This window comes from Pteropus vampyrus, unplaced genomic scaffold, assembly GCF_000151845.1.
Source record: "Pteropus vampyrus isolate Shadow unplaced genomic scaffold, Pvam_2.0 Scaffold354, whole genome shotgun sequence".
Lineage (NCBI taxonomy): Eukaryota > Metazoa > Chordata > Mammalia > Chiroptera > Pteropodidae > Pteropus > Pteropus vampyrus.
This window is the reverse complement of record NW_011889135.1, coordinates 1,331,263-1,339,051: the sequence shown is the minus strand read 5'-3', so window position 1 is coordinate 1,339,051 and position 7,789 is coordinate 1,331,263. Positions and strand designations below refer to the sequence as shown.

At 37.8% G+C, this 7,789-nt stretch overlaps 1 pseudogene; it reads right to left on the bottom strand.

The window, feature by feature from the left end:
- Nucleotides 1-2,332: 2,332 nt before the first annotated feature.
- Nucleotides 2,333-2,452, bottom strand: LOC111731220 (annotated as a pseudogene).
- Nucleotides 2,453-7,789: the final 5,337 nt, after the last annotated feature.

The window sequence follows — 7,789 nt, the reverse complement described above, 5'->3', positions numbered from 1 at the left end:
TAGGAATATTTCTCTGTGATAGCAGTAAGTCTGTCTGTGGGGCTGTGGCTATGAAAGCTTCTGAGCTGACCAGTATAGAAAACTGGATTTACTTTACTGGTTTGTTTGGATTATTCCTGCCTTGTTAAATGAAGACTGGGAAAAAACAAAGACAAGGACAGAAACAGGTTGGCCACATGTAGTTTACTAAAAGCAGCACAATCTACTGATTGGCCTTCCCTGCTCCTTAGTATTTTAAAGGAAAATGTGCTAACTAGGAGGTTAACTGAATGCTATCTGGTAAGCATGCACACATCCACAAATGCATATGTGTGTGTGTGTGTGTGTGTGCACGCACACATGTGTGTGTGTTGTGTATTTAAACTGATCATACCTTAGGAGCTCTTGTGTTCGGAGGAAGGCGGAGGAGATGGGGACAATGTTGAAAACCACCCTCCCACCGGTTTCTGAGTCTTCACTGGCCACCCTGGAACTCTGCCCATCTTAGCTTGTGGAGATGTGTCTGTCATTTTTGACTGGGTGTGATTATATCAGCCCAGTGACTTGTCAGGTCCCAAAGAAATTAAAAAAGGAAAAGTCCAGATGGTGACATTTGTGGTGAAAAAGAAAAGTGTCTTTTTCAGTCAAGCTGCCTTCCAATTATTTAAATTTATACAGATTTTATTTATTTATTTGCCATTTTCTCCTCTAAAAGGAGAAATTTCTAGGCTTGGAAGGGGGTTGCTCTTCTCTGCAGCATGACTGCCCTTCATCGGCTCGTGGCCGGAATGACTGGTTTAGCTTGGAGTGAGAGGAAGGCATGGATGTTGGCCAAGACGCAGCCCCTTGGTGCGGTGGAATGACTATGTCCTGTTCTTTACCTTAGGAGCACTTCCAAGCCTTCCTCACAAAGGCTTAATTTTTTAATGGAATGAAATTTTAACGGAATGTTATGAATGCTTAGAAAATTTGAGGGGAAAATGTATACCTCTTCATTCTTTATTCAGTTTGGTGCCATATGAGGCCCCATAAATGCTATGATTAATATCAAGTAACATTTAATGAATGCTTAAATATTCTAAGCACTGTTTTAAATGCTTTACATACATTATTTCATTTAATCCTCAGAATGACCTGATGAGATATGTATGTATTATCATTCTCATTTTATTCAGATAATAAAATGAGGAAATGAAGCTTCAGGAGGTTGTGTAAATCACTTAGGGTCACATATCAGCAGGTGGCAGATTCAGAGTAAGAACTAGGTCTATCTGAGTCCACTGTAACTACCAAACTTTATAGTGCATCACACTCCACAGCATAGCCAGTCAGACTGAAGAATTAAAGCTGGGTATAGAGGAAGGTGGAGGTGGTCTTGGTGAGGATATCAGGAGAACAGAGCTTGAAGGGATGTATAGGCATTAACTAAATGAAAAAAGAATGTAAAGGAAGGAAGTACAAATAAAGACGTGAGGCAAGAATATGGTATAATTTGGGAAATACCTAATTACGCCAGTAATCTTATACACCAGTAGTCTTATAAGATTACTTTAGAGAAGCCAGAAGGTAATGCTATGTTGTGAAGGGCATTTGTCTGCCAGTTGTTTATGGAGTTTCTTCTTTTTGAGTTGAGAACATGTTAAAGAAGTTATGTGGAAAACTGCATTTTTAAAAGTCACTCTTTAGTCAAATAGAAGATAAACTTGATGTTTCACTCCTATAGCCTAATTCCACCTCCCTGTAGCCTTATAAAGAGTTTGAGACCACAACGAATTGAGTGCTTGGTTCCCAGCATTCTGTCCTTGGCCAGTCAGTCTTAAATTTTGGCCTTGGCCCCAGAATTATCCTGACTCTGTTTAATGAATCTCATTCTAGAAAAAAAACAGAATGGGCATCTTTCAGCTTCCCTGATCACCTTATGGAGGGTCTAGATATACAAATTACGAATATCCTGGGAGATTGTGGCAAAATGAGTGAGAGAGCCCTTCTCTCTTTTCTTTAAGACAGCCTTGTCCCATCTCCATCTAGCTCAGCTCAACCCCTGTACCTATTCCATCTGCCCAGAGCCACAATGTACCTCTATTCTAGTTTAAACTTTTTGAGTTCAAATTTTGAGATCACATCCCTTCCCTTCAATGCCATCTCTCCCTTCTTATATCCTTCTCTTAATTTCTCAGTCCTCTGTCCCCATAACTTAGCCCTGACCAAAATTCACCTCTGAAATTTCTACCTATTTATTTAAAAAAATTTTTTTTTAGGCAAGGCAATCCTTGGTTGACCTCATAGATTGCAAGGACCTTGTCAGCTTACAATCCCTTATTATTATTATTTTCTTATTTTTCTTTATTTTTAACTCCTACAGCACCTGGTCTTCCTAGATGGTCTCCCATTCAAGTACTAACCAGGCCGGACCCTGCTTAGCTTCTGAGATCAGATGGAATCGGGCTTTTTTCAGGGTAGCATGGTCATAGATGATTTCTATTTATTTATATAACCTAGTGATAGCTGCTCTTCAATTGACTAAGCCCCACCACCACCACCATTGGGAACAATATAGAAGGTAGTATATGATAAAACCTTTCTATTCATCCAGCTATGAGTGTTATGTTGATAATTAAAATTATTCAGTTTACATGTAAAACAGACAGGTTCATTTAAGTTCAGTGATGACAACATGTCATTGACATTTATGGAACATTCCTTCTGCAGCATCCCCAAAAGTCCCCCAAATGACTGAATTATCATTCATTGTTATTCAAGAATATAGCATTGACAATAGAAATCCAAGTTTTCTATATGGTAAAGTAAAAATCCCTTAACCTGAAAAAATGCTAGATTATCTGTCCTAGAACTAGTTACTGTCACATCTTTATAACTCTCCCTAATCCCATTCTTTGCAAGTTCTAATTCTTAAAATCCTTCACGTTCATATCAAATGGGGCCATCTGATAAAATATGTCCCATGTGGGATCATCTTAAATAAGACAGGGGACCTAATGGTGATAAGATCAGGATATTGAAATATCATTGAGATAAGTGGGTGATAAAGCTGTGTGGGAAAACATGCATATTTAGTAGGACTCACTCCCTCTAGTGAATATATTTTCAGGGCAGTGATCTTTCCAACAAGTAAGACCACTGAAAATCAAGGATCATTAGTCTGTCCCCAAGCAATACCTACATTCTCTGGAACTAGGTTGTCATCAAGATGTTAGAGTAGAATTTCAAACGTAACCCAAGGTGATACTGGACTACCATGCAACAATTTCAAAGTAGGTGTCAAGCACATGCTTTACAATTCCCACACATTGAGGATATAAAAGAATTGTGTTTGAGAGAGATCATTTGTGATAATGGGGGGAGGGGGTGCTTCCCTTATCATTTTAAGTCAACAGGACCATTCAGAGAGCTTGATATGTTGTGTCATGACATTTTGGCCTTGAGTCTGACACCTCTTTGAGTAATTTGAAGGGCAGCAGAGAGGCTGGGTAGCAGCTTTGGCAGTAGACTGAAGAGTTGCTGCTGCATTGGGCTTGACCCACATTCCACAGACTTTGAAGGAAGGGTACATGAGAATTTTCCACGGAGGACATGGGGCTCATGTGGGAGAAATAAAACTATCCTGTAGCTGTTTGAAATTCTGCCCACATAGGTCAATTAAAGGGACAACTGGACCCCAAAGGAGAGGGACTGTGGGTAGTGGATGGCTAAAAAACTAGGAGGGAAAGGCAAGAAGAACAAAGATACTTCACCTGGAAAGCATGACTTATGTTCTCAGAAAGGCCTGTAAAGAACCTGAAAAATATCCAAAAGCAAAAAAAATCAGTTTTAAATCTTCATCAAGATATAGAGCACAAAGTTATCTTAGTAAGAATATTTTCCTTTCTTTGCCTTCCTTCTCTTCCTCTGGTTTTAGTTCTAGTGGTTCTGTCACCACGATGTTAGATGAGGAAGAGGAAGTAGAGTCATAAAATATGAAAAGAGAAGAAGGAAAGACCATGCCCCCTTCCTTGTCTTGTGGCTTGCCGAAAAAACCTACCCTGTGAAGAGAAAATGTTGTGATTTGAATGAAGTTTGTGTTTTAATTAATATATGGAATTGGGCACTTCCCTAAGCTTCATCCTCCAGATGCTAGTATCATGGATTGAGAAGAGACTAGCAAGTACAACAATGGAGCCAGTTAATCTAGACCATGGCATCTACAGAAATAAAAGTTCTAGTTGTAGTTTTAAAGAAGTATGTATAGGTTTGAGGAAGCTGAGTTGTTTGTTTTAAAGGATGTGAAAGACTGGAGAAGTTTACTTACTTAGGTGAAAGAATTAGTAGAGACGAAGAGATTTCAGACTCAAGTGTGGAGAGAATTGATGGTGCAACTCCTTAAAGAGACTAGAAAGAAGGAAATCTTTCCGTGAAAGAATTAGTTTTGAAAATGAGTAAAGATATTGTCCTCTGAGGCCGGAGATAAATAGCCGAGAACAGATATGGAAATAATGTAGTTAAGTCTGGAGTTTGATTATAAAAAATTGAGAGTGTCATATAGCCAAGACAGCATTCTCATCTACTTTTGTTAGATGATTCTCAGTGCCAGTAGCTAAGGAATGGGCCTGGCACTGTGATATCTAAGAAAAGAATCAGAAGACTTCTTGGAGGCATCTTAGGAGGTTTATTTTTCAGCATTTCTGACTCGTCTTTTCAATTCCATAGGTTCCACGACCCCTGGGGGCATCTTTCTCCCCATCCTTCTCTTTACTGCAGCTATGGGATAAAGTGATTAGAATCCAAGGAAGTTCTACTAAGCAGACAGTGTCCAGAGAAACACAACAGGAAGAACTGAGTTCTGAGGTAGCATGCTAATGTGTTGAATGGCTTGAGATCCATCTTGTTTAATGGGTACCACAAGGGAGAGACAATATCATGAACCACAAATGGAGTGGTCAAGCATATACTGAGGTCAAGATATAGTCTAGAGTTTATCTGAGGCAGATTAACCTTTACCTTTTCTATGTCACCCCAGGTTTTTCAAGAGGCCACCAATAGAGGTAGTGGCAGGAACAGAGACTAGTTTGACCAAGTCTACCAAATCAGCTACTCATTTTGCCATCATATACATACTGTCATGGATGTTAGGTCAATCATTCTTGCTAAATAACATGGCTTCCCAGTACCAACAAACTTATGTACATCAACCTATTCCTTTACGACCAAATGCAATCATAGCTGAGAGTCTCCACAGAAGCAAGATGGCAAAATATGTTATTGGAATTAGGCCAATCATATTTAATATTTTATTAGCCCTTTATCTGACCCTTTGTTTAATTTGGTGTCCACTCGAACTAGGAGGGCTCAACTCAGTAGGCACATGGGTTTAAGTTGTAGGCTCTCCGTTTTCATAATCATGAGGACCATTCATAAATAGCTTGACAGAATTTCATATTTACATGTCCTTTAGAGCTTATTTAAACTAATTCAGCCTTTTTGGAGCTCTTGCTCTGTGTAGAACTCTGTGCTAGGTACTGAGAGACAGAAGATCTATTGGATAAAATGTATGCTTTCCAGGACTCATGATATCTAACTGAGGAGGCAAGCATAAATACAGTTGGCACAAGGTGGATAAGTACTATATTAGAAGTAGAATTTCTCTACATGAATTCAAGTTCAGCTTTTTAACTTTTCAGATTTGTTCTCCTAAAGTCAGACACATGTTCAAGTCTTTAAATTCCATTGCACAATCATAAACTTTGAAGATAATAGGGATAATTCTTACAGTAATCTGACTCTTTTGCGTCACCAATATTCTTTTCACATGGAAGAATCATATTATTTCTTAAAAAGTACCTTCTTATACATGAAATTTTGAATAAAGCAGGGATTTACTAGAGGTTTTTCTTTGGGTAGATGAATGTGACCATTTAGTAGATTCTTGGACAGTTGAAGAACTCAATCCCTATGATACCTTGCTTAGTGTCTGGTTTAAAATCGGGTTTATGATCACCAAAGCATTCTTTTGCAAGGAAAGATCCCCTATCCCAACTGCTTTTAGTTGAGCTCTCAGTAAAAGTCTCTCCATGCTTTTTCATTGTTGTTGTGCTACATTCCAAGTTCAATGAACTATGCAAGCTGAGACACGTTTATTTAAATGGATTTTGTGGAAATGTAACACTAGCTTTCTGACACCTGTTTGCATTTCCATACAGACTCAATAGAAAGGAAATGCTATTTTCATGCTGAACATGCAGAATAACATTTCAAATTTTTTGTTTTTGGTTGATTTAGGAGAGTCAAGTTCTCTTTATCTTCTTTCTCATTTATTCATTCAGTTAATCATTCATTTATCCATCATTATTAGACACTTGGGCTGTATCAGGCCCTGAGGGTAATCACTGGTTATACAAAGATGACTAATCACACAGTGGGGGGCAAAAGCACCTGTTAGTGAAAGGTTTTACTTTTTTCCTAACTACCATCCTTCAAGTCCATTGCAGGTTTCCAGCTTTTCTTTTTCAAGTGACTTCTTTTATATTAAATATTTATAGAGAAGTAATTATAGAGAAGTCGTTGTATTCTTGTCATGAAGAGTATGAACTCTGGAGCAGATTGTCTATATCCAAAATGGAACAATGCCAATTATTATCTGTGTCACCTGGATAAAGTGACTAAGTTATCTATAAAAGGAGGAAAACAATAATTGTACCTACATCGAAAGATTTTTGATAAGACCATGCATGGCAAATAGCAAGCAATTAAAAAACATGAATTGCCTTTTACTTTTGTCTTGCAGAGCTGACATAACATTTTCGTGTATTTGACAAATTTTGTGTATTCCTTAGAGATGGTGAAAATAAGGCAGTTTGTCCACTCTCCTTCCCATCCTGCACCTCATTTTGAGTGCCTTCACACAGATTCCAAGAAGAAACTAAAATAGGAAATGGAGAGAGGGTACCCAGGGAAGCTGTAAGAAGTCCTAGGAAAGTATAATAAGGCAATTGGAATCACAGGCCACAAGGTGTTAGGATTTAAAATATTCCACAAAATCCTCTAGCACAAAAGTTTTACTTTTCAGATGATAAAACATCACTGGAGAGGATGTGACATATATTTTTTCCTAGATAATGAGTGATGGAGTTGGGACTCCTAGTTTATTCCAAAAATTGAAGATTGAGAGTTGCATAATAGTATGGCAGAGGGTAGAAAAAGACTAAAAGTTGATCTCTATTCCTTTCATAGTGCTGTTTTAACTTGCGTAATCATTCTCTACTCTGCTCTTCCTTCATCTGCAGCTTGTTTCCTGCCTCTGAAGACACCCATGTGGGCTCACATTTTGGTTGTAGTCAGTAGGAAGTCATCCAGTTGATGTGATTCCTGGTTTACATTTCTAAGTGACTGAGAAATCTTGCTCAGCGCAGACAAATCACTTTGGTTGAAATATAAATATTAGATAGAAAAGAAAACTAACAGTGTCAGAAACTACTTGTGAAATTTTATTTAATCCTTACAGTGAGCCTATGATAATCACTCCTGGAAAGGTGTGTGCACCATGGCACAGAGAAGTTAAGTGATCTGCTTAATGTCCCACAGCTTGTTGAGTCAGAATTAGAATTTAAAACTAGGTCTGTGAGAAAATGTTCATGAGTTCTTAGTAAGTGAGAAAAAAATGAGATTATCAAACAGAATAATCTCAACTTTATTTAAATGAACTACCTTATATGTAAAATAATAGAAAAATCTCCTACCAAGTATTTATCTGGAAGTGGAGGGAATGTAAGTGATTTTTTTTCTTTCTCTTTTGTAAAAATATTTTTCAAATTTTCTT